Genomic DNA, 15655 nt, shown 5'->3' with positions numbered 1-15655 from the left:
GCAGTGTTGTCTCCACCTCCAACTTGAGTGGGGGTATTAAACATTATATTGTAATGTGAATAATTAGGTACACAATATAATTAGTTACACAATTAGTTAGGTAGTTAGTCTGTCAGAGTTAGTTATTTCACTGTGCAGTTAGATTAGATGCTTTCCACTTTTATTTCTGATGTATATAAATACTACATTGATCAATACAATGGCTAAGCTTCATTTTCCACATATCAATTTTCTCCCCTGTTCTTACTAGAAGCTTCCATTGTTACTTCCATTGTTGCTCAACTTTGAGCTTATACTGCTTGTGTTTCACAATTTCTCAGAGCCCACTGCACCACTGTCGCCATAGCTGAATTGGACCTCTATAGTGGGGTTAGTCACGGTTAATGGAAAAAAATCTCCCAAAATTGCTCATTATTTGGCAATTATGTTTTGGGGAAGAGCATAAGCGACTTGGGTGAATTTCATCCATTTTTCATCATAATCATCCGTAAAGGTAAGTAAATTACTCCCTTAACTTAGTAATTCGGTTCTAGAGCCTTAGAATCTATGGTGGTGATCTTAGGGGAGGGTTTCATTTAATTTAGTGGTGGAAAACCCTTATTTGGGTGGGATAATCATGAGAATGACCCGGGGTTGGGATTAGGATATAATTCGGGTGTTTCTAGGTCATTTGGATCTGATTATGTGTTATATTTATTATTTTTAGATCAAGAACTAGTTAGGCATCATAACAAGGGAAAAGTTCAGGTTCAATAGAGCATTCTGGGCTTAATTTGAGGTAGGTGATGGTTGTTTATTTTTAGTTTATGTGATTTGTGCTTGGTAACTGCTTCACCAGTATTTTCTATATAATGTATGACAAGTGTGATTTTTATTCGTTGTGATGTGTGATTGCTAGTTGTCGCAGGTACCATGCATGGTACATATTAATGATTGATTTGAGCTAGTAACACGTCTGATTCATGATATCTCTTGGTTGGCTCGAGTACCACGTGGTATATTTTTTATTAGCTTGGGCACCTTGACTGGTACGGGATATTTATATGATTGATTTGGGTACCACGCCGATAATAAATAATAATGGCTGACTAGGGTACCACACTTGGTAGTTGGTACATTAATTGTTGTGTATGTAGGTTCCATGAGTGAGCCGAAATGGCTTGTTGTAATGTTATTATCATGTTATTACTTACGTTATCTATTTCACTAAGTTGTGATTACTTATTCATATTTAGTATAACTAGAGTTGGCCAATGATTTTACCAATACAATGTGGATTTTGTGTACTGATACTGCACTTGCTCTTTCTTTGTTAAGAAAGGGCATATTTCGATGGTTGCTTCATGACCTCAATTATGGCTCTTGCACTTCTTGAATCCAAATAATGGGCTATTTTTTTCAAGCCGCTATGGATTCCTCTTTTCCCCTCTGATCCATATTTTGGACTTAGACTATTTATGTTTTGGGGTTGCATCCCCATACTCTAGACTACATAAATGTTTTGGCACACGACTTTCAATTTTCAGGGGGATTTCTTCCGCAAATGTTTGGTGATAATGACTTTTATATTATGAAACTTGTTTGAAATCTTTGACTATTACTTCCTTTTTATTGTTCAACATTTTCCAATTGGTATTTGATGATCCAAATTTATATTTGATTTTTTAAATTCTTTATTCCGTAGATGATTGACACCAGATGAAACAGAGTGAGAGTACCAACTCCAGTTGCAGAACCAACAATGCAAGGGTGAGGAAGGGGCAAAGGCATATGAAACGGCAGGACCAAGTGGAGAGTAACACCCGCCGGGGGTGGAGTTTGGCCAACACCTGGACCGAGACCAGCGACCCCTCCCCTACCCAGGTTCATATTGAGGAGGATGTGGAGGTAGAGTTTAAGAAGGGTGTTGAACCCGATATGGCGACACAAGTTAGGGTTGTAGGCCTTCCCCCCTGTAACTTCTGAGGTTATTCAACAAGTGTTAGCCATCCTGAGTGGGATAGCCGTAACTGGAGCCACTCCTATTGTGTCGGCTACTCAGGCTCCAAGCACTCATTCCATTGCTAGCAACGCTCCCTGAATGGATTAAGCTTCGGGTATTGATGCGTTCTTCCATTCCATACTAGGCCCTGCTATGACCGAGACTAAGCATGAGTTGTTGACTATGTTTTTGAAGTTGAAGCCTTCATAGTTTCATGGTACTGAAAATGAGGACACTTTTGAGTTCTTGAATCGTTACGAGAGGTTGCATAAGTTGTATATTGTACAACAACATATATCTAATTATTAAAGTAGGCGCTTGCATGGCCCAAAGAGTTGGATTGTGATACTAACCTAGAGCAAGTAACTTACATTAGTAAATTTGTTACTTTAAGCTTTGTTTTCTCACTAGATGCTGATTTATTTAACAATCATGACAATCGATCAACCATAGTTATGTAAATTAGTTTCTCATTATATTATGTTACTTTCACTTTTAACCTTGAAAACGATGTTATTTTTCATTTTTATTTGTTAAGATTTGTTTTTGTTCATCTGCTTATTACCATTTCAGTTGTTTTGACAATTATATTGTGTTCTAAATATGGAGATGTCGTTGGCTGAATATTTGCATGGGATGATGCAGTGGCATAGCAAGATAGTGTGGTTACGCATGCCAAGTACATTGCATGCTGATGGAATAAAGCTAATGGGTAATTTTTATTTTGGTTTGGGATATGGCACAAGTAATCTCCTAGACTATGATCGAAATTCCAGAGACACCCTAAATTTAAATAGGGTCCTATTACCCCTCCCCTCCCCCCCTAGGGGTGTGCATCGGTCGGTTCAGTTTTATGTATTATCGGTTTTTTATTTTTAAATACTCTAAACCAATAACGAACCAATAAGATAAAAAAAATTCGGTTTTCGGTTTATCAATTTTATTCCTTAACGGTTCGATTTTCTGTTTAACCAATAAGAAAATGCTTATAAAAGAAATATATGACTTTTCTAATAAATTTGGCACGACAAGACAATAATGTAACTTTACAAAAGCTCATAAAATAGAAATAATAATAACAAATATGAAAAGAACTATACATGTGTAACACAAAGAGAAATTAAGAGGAATATGGTTCTTACTTTAGGTTTTGACGATTTGTATAATGTAAAGTTGTGAACTCAAAGTCACAGCGAAGTATGAATTGATGGTTAAATGACAAAGACATAACTATTAAGATATTGAGATTAATATTTACTAATATGTATGTATATGTAAAAGTAGTAAATTACTATAGTCTCAACTCTTAATGGATTATCGGTTTACCCAATAACCCAATATTGGAAACCAATACCGAACCGATAACCTGATAATATTTTTTTATAAAAATCATTAAGAAATCGTTAACCCAATAGCCCAATAGCAATAAATCAATAACACTTTTTTCGGTTCAATTTATCGGTCGGTTCAGATTTTGCACACCCCTACCTCCCCCCCCCCCCGAACTCATTTTTTTAGTGCTTTTGTGCACCTTTTGTGCTGACATGACACCTTCAACCACCCAAGTTGGCTGTGTTTGTACACACCCACCTACCACGTGTGTAAATATTTTTAATATTAATATTTTTCTTACTTTTTGTTAAAAAATATAATTTTTTTTAAAGAAAAACTTATTTTGTTCATCTTGTATTTAAATTAAGTTAATACACTTATTTTTTCCCTTGTATCTAATTTTTTTTTTTACCTCATTCATTGTTTTTTCTCTTTTATTTTTCTATTGATTTTATTTACTCTTTTTATTTTCTGTCTTTCCTTTTGATTTGATTTCAAATTTAATTCCAAATGTCTTGTACTTAAAATAATTTAATTTCAAACGGATATCAAAATAAGTGAAGAAAATCAAATAAAATATAAAACAATTAAATTAAAGGACACTTTTTAATTATTTTAAAAAAAAATAAACATAGTTAATAAAAATTAAAAGATAAGAAATTAATCAAAGAAAAAAATAAAAATTTTAAATTGAGAAAAAAATTAAAATAAATATATATAAGTTTTAATATCAATAAATATGTGTAATAACTAATTAAAAGTTAAAATAAATAGGGCCCTAATTAAGTTTAGATATGTTTCTGAGATTTCGATAATAGTCTAGGAGGGTACTTGTGCCTGATTCTCTTTTAGTTTCTTGTAGAACTATGAAGATCAAACACTAATTAGATGGATTTTTCTGTCAATTCGAGTAGCTATCTAATATTTATTCTCAGCATTATGAAACAGTAACATAGTTAGATTTATCCAGTGACGTATCTTGAGAAATTTATACAGCCAAAAGTATTATCAATATCTGATCATACTATTTCTCTATTTTATCTTTTATCCAATTTATAACCTCACATTAGACAAGGAATTCAAATACCACGTGTTGTTTTGAGCACGGGCATTCCCAATTATTATTTAAAAACGTGAGGAATTGTTAATATATAAATTTGAGCATTTTAATAATATTTTTTATTAATTTGTCTCACATTCTCATTAGGCTTAATGTCAGCAAAAATGGTTTGCAGAACGTTGGGAGTGTTCATTTTCTTTGGTGGAAGAACGTCTAATGGTCAGTCATAACAATTATTACCCACGAGTTTATGAGAAAGACAAACTAATATATAGGTAAATGCCTACTTATCATCCCTTATGAGTGGAACCAATTCAATAATATATTTCCATGAAAAGAGAATCCCATGTAATGATCTTCTTGATCGTCTCGTAATTTTTGCGTAATTTCCATGTTTTACCTTCTTTCATAGCTTATATATGTTTGGTGTTGTGACCTGTACAGATGTGTGACACAATTTACGAGGTGATCAAATGAGTTTGGGTGATATTTTTTTAGTTTTGAAGGTCTGAAAATTGAGAAGTTTTGATCCAAGTCAACGTTTCAGGTAAACGGAATTAAAATGAAATTTCATCAATTTCGTTAGATCCAAAAGATGGCTTTTGAATTAATTAGTTGCATAATTAATTCGGTCCAGAGGCATTCACGAGTGATTCAAGTTGTTGGTTGAAAATTTAAAGTTCAAAATACTTGAATTGACTTTAGTCAACATTCGATCTCCGATATAAATTAAGTACTTATATAACATTTATGTACCTAAATCCAGGCAGGTCACATTTCAAATCAATAAAGCTACCAAAACTATCATCCATTTGAACATTTCGACATATAATTGCCAAATTAATTTATTATAACAACAATTCTGAATAAGTGTTAAACCAAGGAACACTAATTAACTTCTAGTTTAAGGAATATAATTGAGTGGGACATATTCCATTTGTGATGTTGTGTGAAGATTATGTGTGGAGCAAGACCTAGCCATCTCCCCCAACAAGTGGAATGATAGGAAGTTTATCACAATTGCAAATTTCAACGATAAATCCATCTGGATCATGGAAAAAAAGTTGATCCACATATATCCCTCCTTCTTCAACTAGCTGTTTAAAGTACTCTATCCCCATTTCTGTAAGCTTCTTCTCCACTCCATCTATGCTTTCACACTGCATGCATGCATGCATGCATGCAAAGTTTAATTAGAAACGTACGTCAGTCTAAGTAATTAAATGCACTATTATTGTAAAACGTAACGTATTTCTGTTTTAGTACGTAAGACAGAATTACTACGACTCATTTGAATTACTCGCGGAGGAGGATCTAGAATTTGAACATGTTATTGGTTCAAGATCAATTAAAATGCTCCTACGACTCATTTGAATTCGATTGAAGTCATAATTCTTTCGTTACACCCAACTACAATATGATGCGCTATAACAAGTTAAATCATTAAACTATATGGAGTATATAAGTTTTTCTCCTATATATATATATTGTCTGTCTTTTTATGATTTCAATTTATATTTTTACATTTTCCCAATCGATAGTTCTGTTTTTTCACGAAAACTTAATAACATTATATATATAAAATAACATGATCTCATGCATGAACAAATTGTGCCGACTAAGCGGGGGTTCATGGGTTCGGACGAATCCAATAGCCTTTTCGTAGATCTTGTATTTGTATTAGAAAAATAAATAAATATATAAATTAACTTGTGAACCTCCTAACAAAATTGTCTGGTGGCTTAGTGGTAAGAAAGGGGTCATGTAATGCTCTGCCACGATAGAGTTGTGAGTTTGAACACAAGGGCAGCGCGGATTTGAATCTCGTGGACATCATTAATTTTTGAAGCTTTTTCTTTCTTTCTTTCCTTTTTTTTTCTTCTATTCATTCTTATTTATTTACTAGTATTCTTTAGTAATTCAAATTGACTCCTATTCACCACAATTAATTCTTAAATGTTTTTACTTTCTCTTTCACTAATTATTAATCTCTTGATAGGAGTGTTGCGTGTTCGAATCTCGTGGATAACATTAATTTTTTGAAGCTTTTTCTTTCTTTCATTTCCTTTTTTTTTTTTAATCTTTTTCATTAATGTGTGAAGACTTTTTTTTCTTCCATTCATTCTTATTTATTTACTATTATTCTTTATTAATTCAAATTGACTCTCGTGGAACAACATTAATGTTTTGAAGCTTTTTCTTTCTTTCATTCCTTTTTTTTTTTTAAATCTTTTTCATTAATGTGTGAAGACTTTTTTTTCTTCTATTCATTCTTATTTATTTACTAGTATTCTTTATTAATTCACATTGACTCCTATTCACCACAATTAATTCTTAAATATTTTTACTTTCTCTTTCACTAATTATTAATCTCTTGATATGAGTGTTGCGTGTTTGTTCTTTATCAATTAATGAGTACTGAATTTTGAATGTGGCATAAATATTATTAAGAATATATTTAAATAGTAGTTTTAAAAAAATATAAGTTTTAAAAATGATGGATATTATTACTAGAGTTCTTTTAATTTAAAGGTTCTTTCGATCTTCACCGACGTTCTTGCTAAGTAAGATGACTAGGTTGAAACTAAAAAATTTATTCTCTTTGTTATATATTTGCAACAACACATAAAGTCAATGAAATATGAATATATTAAGTTAACACTATTAGGTAGTTTATACAAGCTCAAATTTTAGTGTGAAAAACTCTTTTTTCCTCAAAGATTCAGTGAATAGGTCACTAATTCCTAAAAAGAAATAAAAATTGGATTGTTTAGTTATCTCTAATGGCATACTATCTAAAAGAAAATATTACTAACATGCATGTTTGATCAATTTATTTATAGAAATAAAAAAAAAACTCGAATTGTAACCCAAAATTAAAGCAACCGACCCGCTTATCTTACTTGAACAATGTGGCACCCAGGACCTCCAAATTCTAGATCTGCCTCTGGTCGTAAGTATATGAGTTTGAATATGATGATGTCCTACTTGGTCGTGTGTTTTAAGGTCATTTACCAAGTGTATCAAGGGTATCGAAAGTGATCTAGGGTCATAAGGGACCTCAAAAACCAAGTCAAGTTCAAAGCATTTCTAATGGCTAAGTTCTCGCATGAGTTCATATTAAGATCACCTTCAAACGATCATATCTCTCAACATATAATATGTTAGGTGACCTATAACATATCAAATTAAAGTTGTATGAATTTTCTTTCCAATTCCATCAATTTTGCATCTATTAAAGATTGGAGTAAAAAGTTATAGTTGTTTCACTAAAACATATTCGGGCTGAGAAAATTCGGCAAGGACACCTGCTCATTTGACAAATCACTAAATTACCTCGTTGAAATGTCTTGAAAACCTTTAATCTCTGGATATTTTGGTGATCTAAAGCCCCTTTTGGTGATCCACTAAATATTTCGGTGATGGGACCTTCAGATTGCCGATTTGGCCGATGGTATTCATTAATAAAAAGTCATCTTCTTTTATTTTTATGGTCTTCTTATGTTCCTAAAAGGGTATTCTTGAACTTTTACCCTCAATAACTTCCCTCAATCCATCTTACAACATAATAGCATCATCATACATATTGTAACTCTCAAAATCTCTAATTCTTTTTTTCTAAAGATCAAAAATTCCAACAACAAAACAAAAATTTCTCCAATTTCGCAAGATCTAAAGACTCCGAGTTTAAGATTCTCTTCAAGATACCTGATGTTTTCAATCCAAGACTCTACTCCACACTTCATCTTCCAAGATTTTTTTCAAATTTCTCCAAGAACATTGTTCTTTCATTTATGTAAGACTATTCATAGTGCTGGACTAAGTTCGTCATCACGCCCTACATCCAATTCAGTCAATAAGAGTATATTCTATGGTTGCACCCTAAGTTCTATGATTCTAATTTGTACTTTCTTTTCTTATTCTAAGTTCCAAATTCACTGTTATCGAGATTATTGTCACTCACCGAGCCTACACCCTGGGCGAGACTGACACTCGAGAACCATTGCTGACCCCAAGCGAACCTTTGGCCTGACTTACTCAGTGGAATACTTTAAGTATTAAGAAGAGAATTCAAATGCAAGATAACTCAACAGTCTCAAACTAAACTCATAATGTTTTAGAAATAAACATTTAACTTAGCCAAAGTGGCAACTGATCAAATTTGAACATAAGCCAATAACAGGATAATGACAAATGAACTAACTAAATGTCTATATATGAAGCCTCTAATAACTGAGATAGATTTTGGGACAAGACCCACGACATCCTAATGAACTAAATACTAAAAAAAGCAATAAAAAGGATCCTCCAGAAGCAAGGAGGTTCACCAACAAACGTTGGAGCTCAACTAGAATCAACGATGCGCTGGATGCTGATCCTGGTTACATGTATCTGCATCATTAAAAGATACAGTCCAAATGACATCAGTACACTGAATGTATGAGTATGCGAGGGGAATTCTAAAACAAGACATAAGCTTGAAAGGAACTGAAAGGACAAACCTGGTCTTAACTCAACTCAACTGAGCTCATTTCAATATAAAGCAATAACATAAATGCAAAATAAAGAAAAGCTTTTAAATCATGGATATCAACTCTGTGTATTTAGAAATACAATAATACTTTGTGTGTATGCAAAGATACAATACAACTTTTTGCCTTACGCTGCCAGGGGCGTCCTATACCTTGTCGAGGGTATAAAACCTAACTACTAAGTGGATCCACTAGTCTATGCTAAAAAGCACTAAGAAATCATCTAAAAAGTATGACGCTTTTCTACCCACGGTGGCTACATAGTTTATGGGGGCTAGGAATTGTCTAAACTCTCCCCCATATTGATGAGTCCACAATTTGGACTCATTTAGGGCTATATTTTGATAGAATTTGTGTCATCAAATGCATATTTTGTCTCAATATCTGATAAAAATCCTTTAAGTTTAAGGTATTTAGAGTTTGAGGCAAAGCATGAACACTACTTGGCAAGAAGGAACAAGGCGGCTGAAAAGAACGAAGAAATAAAGTCCTGAAGATCGCCGAGCTCAGTTGGCGAGTCGCCTATCGGCCTGGAGATCGCCTTTTGTTCCAGTGCGCTGAGCCTTGAAGGAAAATGACAAGTTGGCGATGCAATGGAGCAGTCAATGTGTCGTCGAACAGTTCCGCGAAGCAGTACTGTATCGCCCAACGACTCAAAATGCGAAAAGGCTAAAGGCTAAAGTAGGAAGGCGATGAAATCAACCAAACGGCGGATCGCCCAATGTATCGGCGATCCCGACTAACTTCGCCGAAGGGTCCTTCGCAGCATATTTTCAATCACTATAAATACTTGTTTAAATTTCTATCTTAGTATCATATCACTATTATTCTGAGAACTTTTTACAATTTTTTAGAGAGTTTAAGTTTTAGAGGGTTTTGAAGACTTTGTTCTAAGACCTTGAAGATTCAAAGGGTTTCAACTCCAAGAATTGGACTTGGGTCTCGAAGATTCTTAACTCTTGATGTGTTTTAAGACTTAATCCTTCATACCCAGTTGATGGAAATTGATATTGGTATAAATTTTTATCTCATTTACATGTCTAGCTAAAACCCCAATTCTTAGGGTGTGCTTTTGTGAATATGGGTTAGATTATCTGTTGGGTCTTGCTTGTTGATGGTTTATTTGTTGTTTAAATCTTATTTATTTTAGTAGTTGTGTATGAACTTAATGGAGTTGTAGTTGCAAATACGATTTCATCTTAGTGTTTTCAGCTTGCTCGAGAGAGAGGTCGTAAAACTAAGACTACTAAATTGATAGCCGGTGGTATTGGGTCGACATGCATTCAGCTTGAGAGAGTAAATCCTAGTCCTTCTCCCACACATTCAGCTCGAGAGAGTGAATGGGCTAAGGCGGAGGCTGTGCTTAAAGTGGCAACTCGGTGTTTCAGAGAAATTGAGGAGATTCAGGGTAAGTTGCTCGAGAGAGAATTTACCCCCACTATAGTCTAGCCTAGTCACAAATACTCAACAATTTTACTATCAAAAGCATGTACCCGACAATTTAGTTTATCTCGTATTCCTATCACATCCCAATAATCCCATCTTTCTATTTAGTTTTCGTATATTTTCGCTATTTGTAGTTGTTAATTAATACAAAACCCCCCATTGATAATTGACGCTTACGTCACCCCTTTTAGATTTAGTATGTTTATATTCGATAATGTCTATAGCTATGACTAATTAGAACTAAATTTTATTTTTCTATAAATTCTCAAAACCACTCCATTGGGACTCGATCCCAACCCTTGGTTCTGTTACTTTACTATTGTAAGATCGTAGACACTCGAATTGGAAGTTGTGTCTTGATTACGCAAACATCAAAAATGGCATCGCTACCGGGGAGTGGTGTTAATTGAGAATTTGTAGTTAAGTAAATTATTTTTTTGTTCTTCTTAGTTGTAGTTCTACTTACTTAATTTGTAGTTTTGTTTCGTTGGTTTGTGTAAATATTTCATGAAGCATGAGTGTTAATGGCACCAATGGCAGCCAGGTGTGCCACCAAGACGACATCAGAAATCTCAACGATGTCCAAGAGCCCAACATTAATGACCCCCATCTCATGGTAGGTATTGGGGCCATCCGTTTACCTCCAACCGAAGGAAATGCAGTGTTCCATATAACGAGCACTATGTTGCAACTAAAAGGACTTTTCTGTGGATTGGCGCATGAGGATCCTCACGAGCATATTCGAAACTTCGTAGATGTGTGCAAACCATTCTCTTTCAAAAACATATCTCAGGAGTCAGTCCGGTTAAGGTTATTCCCTTTCTCGTTGATGAGAGAAACGTGCAAATGGCTGGCGGAATTGCCATGTGAATCTATCACTTCTTGGGAGGAGTTGGTCACCACATTTAATGTGCGATTTTTCCCTCCCTCGAAGATGATGACTCTTCGGGACAGTATCCAAATCTTTAAGTGTCTAGAAGGAGAGCCTTTGCACGAAACTTGGCTGCGGTTCAAAAAGTTGGTGCTTCAATGCCCAACCCATGGTTTGCCGGATAATGTGCTGCTACAGTACTTTTACCGGAGTTTGGACTCGATAAACAAAAGTGTGGCTGACCAACTTTCACCTGGAGTCTTGATACAGCAACCGTATGCAATAGCAGCCCAACCTCTAAATGGCATGACAACCATCAACAGATCGTGGTACACCCGCGAGAACCAGGTCTCCCCTCTCACATTCAAGCTATCCAAGGAGCAGATGGAAAAGGATCATGAGAGAGACCAAAACATGGCCAATATCATGACATAGCTTGACATTTTATCCAAAAATGTCATGGGGGCTGGTGCCCGTAGTGTCAATGTTGTTGGGGTCGGGTGTGTAAATCCTGAGGAGACGAAGTTTGAAGCCTTGTATAATGATGGGGTAAATTTTCTAGCCAACCAAGGGTGTGGTTATCGTTCAAACTACCCTGAGGCAGGGTGGTAACTAGGGTTGGGCTAGAGAAGATGGTTGAAAGGATCGCGACAGAGAATGGAGGGACCAAAATCCTAACTGAAAGGATGGGGAGAAAGACAAGTATATGCCTCTCCATAAGCACCAAAAGTCAAAGGATTCGAAAGGTGGTCGGTCTGAGGATATGCTTTCTCATATCCTCAACAAAGTTGAGGGGTCGGACAAGATCTTGAAATAAATTAAGGAAGATGTGTCGACCCTGAGCTAGACCGTCACCTCCCATTCAGTATCAATCAAGCAGTTGGAGATCCAAATGGGTCAGATGTCGTCTCACCTAAATTCGAGACAAAAAAGGGGTTTGTCTAGTGACACTATGGTTAACCCCAAAAATGAGGTTTGAAGGTGGATTTCCATCGTGCCACGACGTTAGCTAATGCGTTGTTTGGGAGGCAATCCAAAACTCTTTATTGCTTTATGTTGCTTTGATAAAATAATGGTGTGTTGATTGTGCAGATGAAAGCGTGGAGAGTGAATGAAAAGTAGAGATTGGCAAGTAACAGGTCCATTCAGCGAATCGCCGAACGGTTCGACGACCCCGAACTAGACCGCCGTGAGACTCAAGACCAACCAACATTGGAGTCTGTAAAACTCGGCGAGCTTAGGAAATTATTAGCGAATCGCCGACCATGTCGACGATCCCAATGGAGACCGTCGTTTGGACTCTCAAAATAACTGGAACTTCTGTAAAATTTGGCGAGGCAAGTGGCTACTTGGCGAAATGTCGAGTGGTTTGGCTATTCTGACTAATGTCGCTAAATGGGCGAAAACTGGACGGTTTTTCAGGCCAAAGGTTTAAATGTTTCAAAATTCATTCCCTTTCCCTTACCTTTCCATCTTCCCAAACTCACACCTGCACTCTAGTTTTTATATTTCTTGCATTTTTGAGGTATTTTTAGTTGTTGATGTGTGCTCGGAACTTGGATTACATTCCTGCCTAGCGATTCAATTCCATTTTAGTTAGCACGAAAGGTTGGTTCCCAAACTCTGAGTTCTTTCTATCGATTTTGTACTCAATGCAATGATATTACCTTGTTGATATGTGTTGGACCTCTCTGGTAGGATTAAAAAAAATTGTTTGCCTGTTAGATTCACTAATTTTGCCCGTATCGAGTTAAATAGTCAATTCCTGAAAATTGTACATTGAAGGAAATGAAAAATCGTGGGTTGTTCATGAGTGTCATTGGGTCTAAACCTAATTTGAGTTGTGCATGGCTTGATTTTGTTTTCGGGGGGTTGCGGGGTTGAATTTGAGAAAGTGGGTTGCATGAAGGAACGTTGGGCCGTTTGGCAAGCTAGGTCGAGCTCGCCAAACCACTCTGCGGCTCGCCTAATGACCTCATCTCGCCTTTAAGTTCACGTTATATGTTTTGTTGGTTTCTGAACCTTTCGGCGAGAAGCATGAGTTCGCCAAAAGCACTCGGCGAATCACTGAAAGCCTACTTGTTCGCCCTTTGTCTGCACCCCTTGAACCCCCACTGCACTGAAACCTTCGGCGGGCAACCTCTTGCTCGCCGAAAGGATTGGCAAGTCTGCCTGCAGCTAATTGTCCTTGTTTTGTTTGTCGAATATTTTCTAACTTTGCCTCGAAGATTTGCAGACATAGCTTGACCTAAAGTTGCAGGGAGAATCATGCCACCTCGGCAGATAAGAGCGAAATTTTTTAGGAAAGATGCAAATGAAGCGAATCCTCCCAAGACGGGAAGTGAGGGCAAAAAGCCTAGTTCTAGCAAGAGATCTGTCCCCCGAGATCCCACTGTCCCTTCGTGGACTCGTGGATTCTACATAGCTATACATTCCTTTTTGGCGGCTCATGACTTGGACAATTTTAGAAAGTCAGTTGTCGCTGAACCTTCTGAAGTTGCTCTGAGGACTATTATCCAAGTCCATGCTGACACATCAGGCACTGATGCCCAGACAGACGGACCGACCACTTAGACAGGATCCCCTCTTTACCTCCTTCTCTGTCCTTCTTTAATTTACATTTTGGATATTTTATTATTTGCATTTGAGGACAAATTATTTTTAATTGTGGTGGGGTGTGGCCCACCTTTGTGTGCTATTCGTGAATTATGTTTTGTTTATGTATTTGCGTTGTAATCTATAATTGTGTTAATACTGCTTTCGTGGAAGGTTGAGCTTGTGGATTCTTTTGCTTTAAATTCCAAATGATTTTGACCCTTCCGAAAAAAAATTCGCCACCTCTTGTATATGTTGAATGTGGTTGTTCTTTCGCAAATTTGAGTAACAATTTTGATCAATACCGATGACTTAAATAGTGCTCATAATCAAATAAATATGAATGTGCGGCTATGATGAGGCCAAATGAAGTTGCATAGACAATATGTTGACTTTTTGCATCTTGTTGTGACTAGCCAATTATTAAATCAAGTCTTTTGTGATGATCGTTGCACACTAGCGGAAGTGTGAAGTCTTGTTTGACTTTAGTGTCGATGCCTTGTGTGATGAGCTTACTATGAACCATGCATGACAACACCTAGAATTTACCCCGTTGGTCTGGTCAACTAAGTAAGGCTATCTTTTGATATGATATTAGGCAACTTCTAAGAGTGTGAGTCAATTTGACACATACCTCTTTTGTGGCCTACCTTGTGAGTGTGTGTGAACCTCTTTTGAACACCCCTTGAGCCTTATCTTTCTTTGAAAGAAACTTGATGAAAACAATTACCTTTCTTTAACCATAACCCATAATCCTCATGAAGTTGTGGTTTGTTTGAATAGCCAACTTAGGCCAAATGGTGTGGTGAAAAGAGAAGGCAAATCAAGAAATACAAGAAAGTCCCTTCTACCATGATTTTGTGAAAAATGGAACCCCTCCATACAAAAAAAAATGAAAAAGTTATGGAATAAAGTTATGAAAGTATAAAGAAAATTGGGGTTTCCAACTATCCATGGGAAGTGAATAATAGGAATACTTTTGAGCATAAATGAAAATGATGAAAGAAGATGAAAGGGAGTGCTATTCAATATTTGTCTCATGAGGACTATAGCCACTGAGCCTAAATGGCCATACATTTGCACTCAGCCCCATTACAAGCCTTGAAAGACCTTTGTGATCTTGAGTGAGCTGAAGCAAGTGTTGATTGGAAAATACGGGAAAACCTATGGGTGAAATTATGCATTGTGTTCATTCTTTGTGAGTGTGAGCGTTGCATTTGATTCCGAAACTTTAAACTATGAACCATTGTGTGAATATGGAATCATTCTTTGCGTCAGGGCATTTGAACACTTTGGTTGAGCTTGGACTTGCACTTCAAGCAAGTATTGTGAGCATGAGATTCTTCGATATTAGTGAGTCACAACTTGAATCTTTGAGTGCACAATTGATCTTTGCATAAAGTGAGTCTTGTTGTATGCATTCATGATTGATTCTTGTGTAGCACTATTTGAGACACCCTTTTTAAACAAGTTGAACTCGAGTTGCTTGAGGACAAGCAAAAGTTTAAGTTGAGGGTATTGATGAGTCCACAATTTGGACTCATTTAGGGCTATATTTTGATAGAATTAGTGTCCTCAAATGCATATTTTATCTCAATATCTGATGAAAATCCTTAAGTTTCAAGTATTTAGAGTTTGAGGCAAAGCATGGACACTACTTGGCAAGAAGGAACAAGGCGGCTGTAAAGAACGAAGAAATGAAGGCCTGAAGATACGCCGAGCCCAGTTGGCGAGTCGTCGATCGGCCTGGAGATCGCCTTTGTTCCAGTGCGCTGAGCCCTGAAGGAAAAAGTCAAGTTGGCGATGCAATGGAGTAGTCGGCGTGTCGTCGAACAGTT

Source organism: Solanum tuberosum, unplaced genomic scaffold, assembly GCF_000226075.1.
Source record: "Solanum tuberosum cultivar DM 1-3 516 R44 unplaced genomic scaffold, SolTub_3.0 scf00013, whole genome shotgun sequence".
In the NCBI taxonomy this organism is placed as follows: Eukaryota; Viridiplantae; Streptophyta; class Magnoliopsida; order Solanales; family Solanaceae; genus Solanum; species Solanum tuberosum.
The sequence above is the reverse complement of the archived record's forward strand: the minus strand, read 5'-3'. Positions refer to the sequence as shown.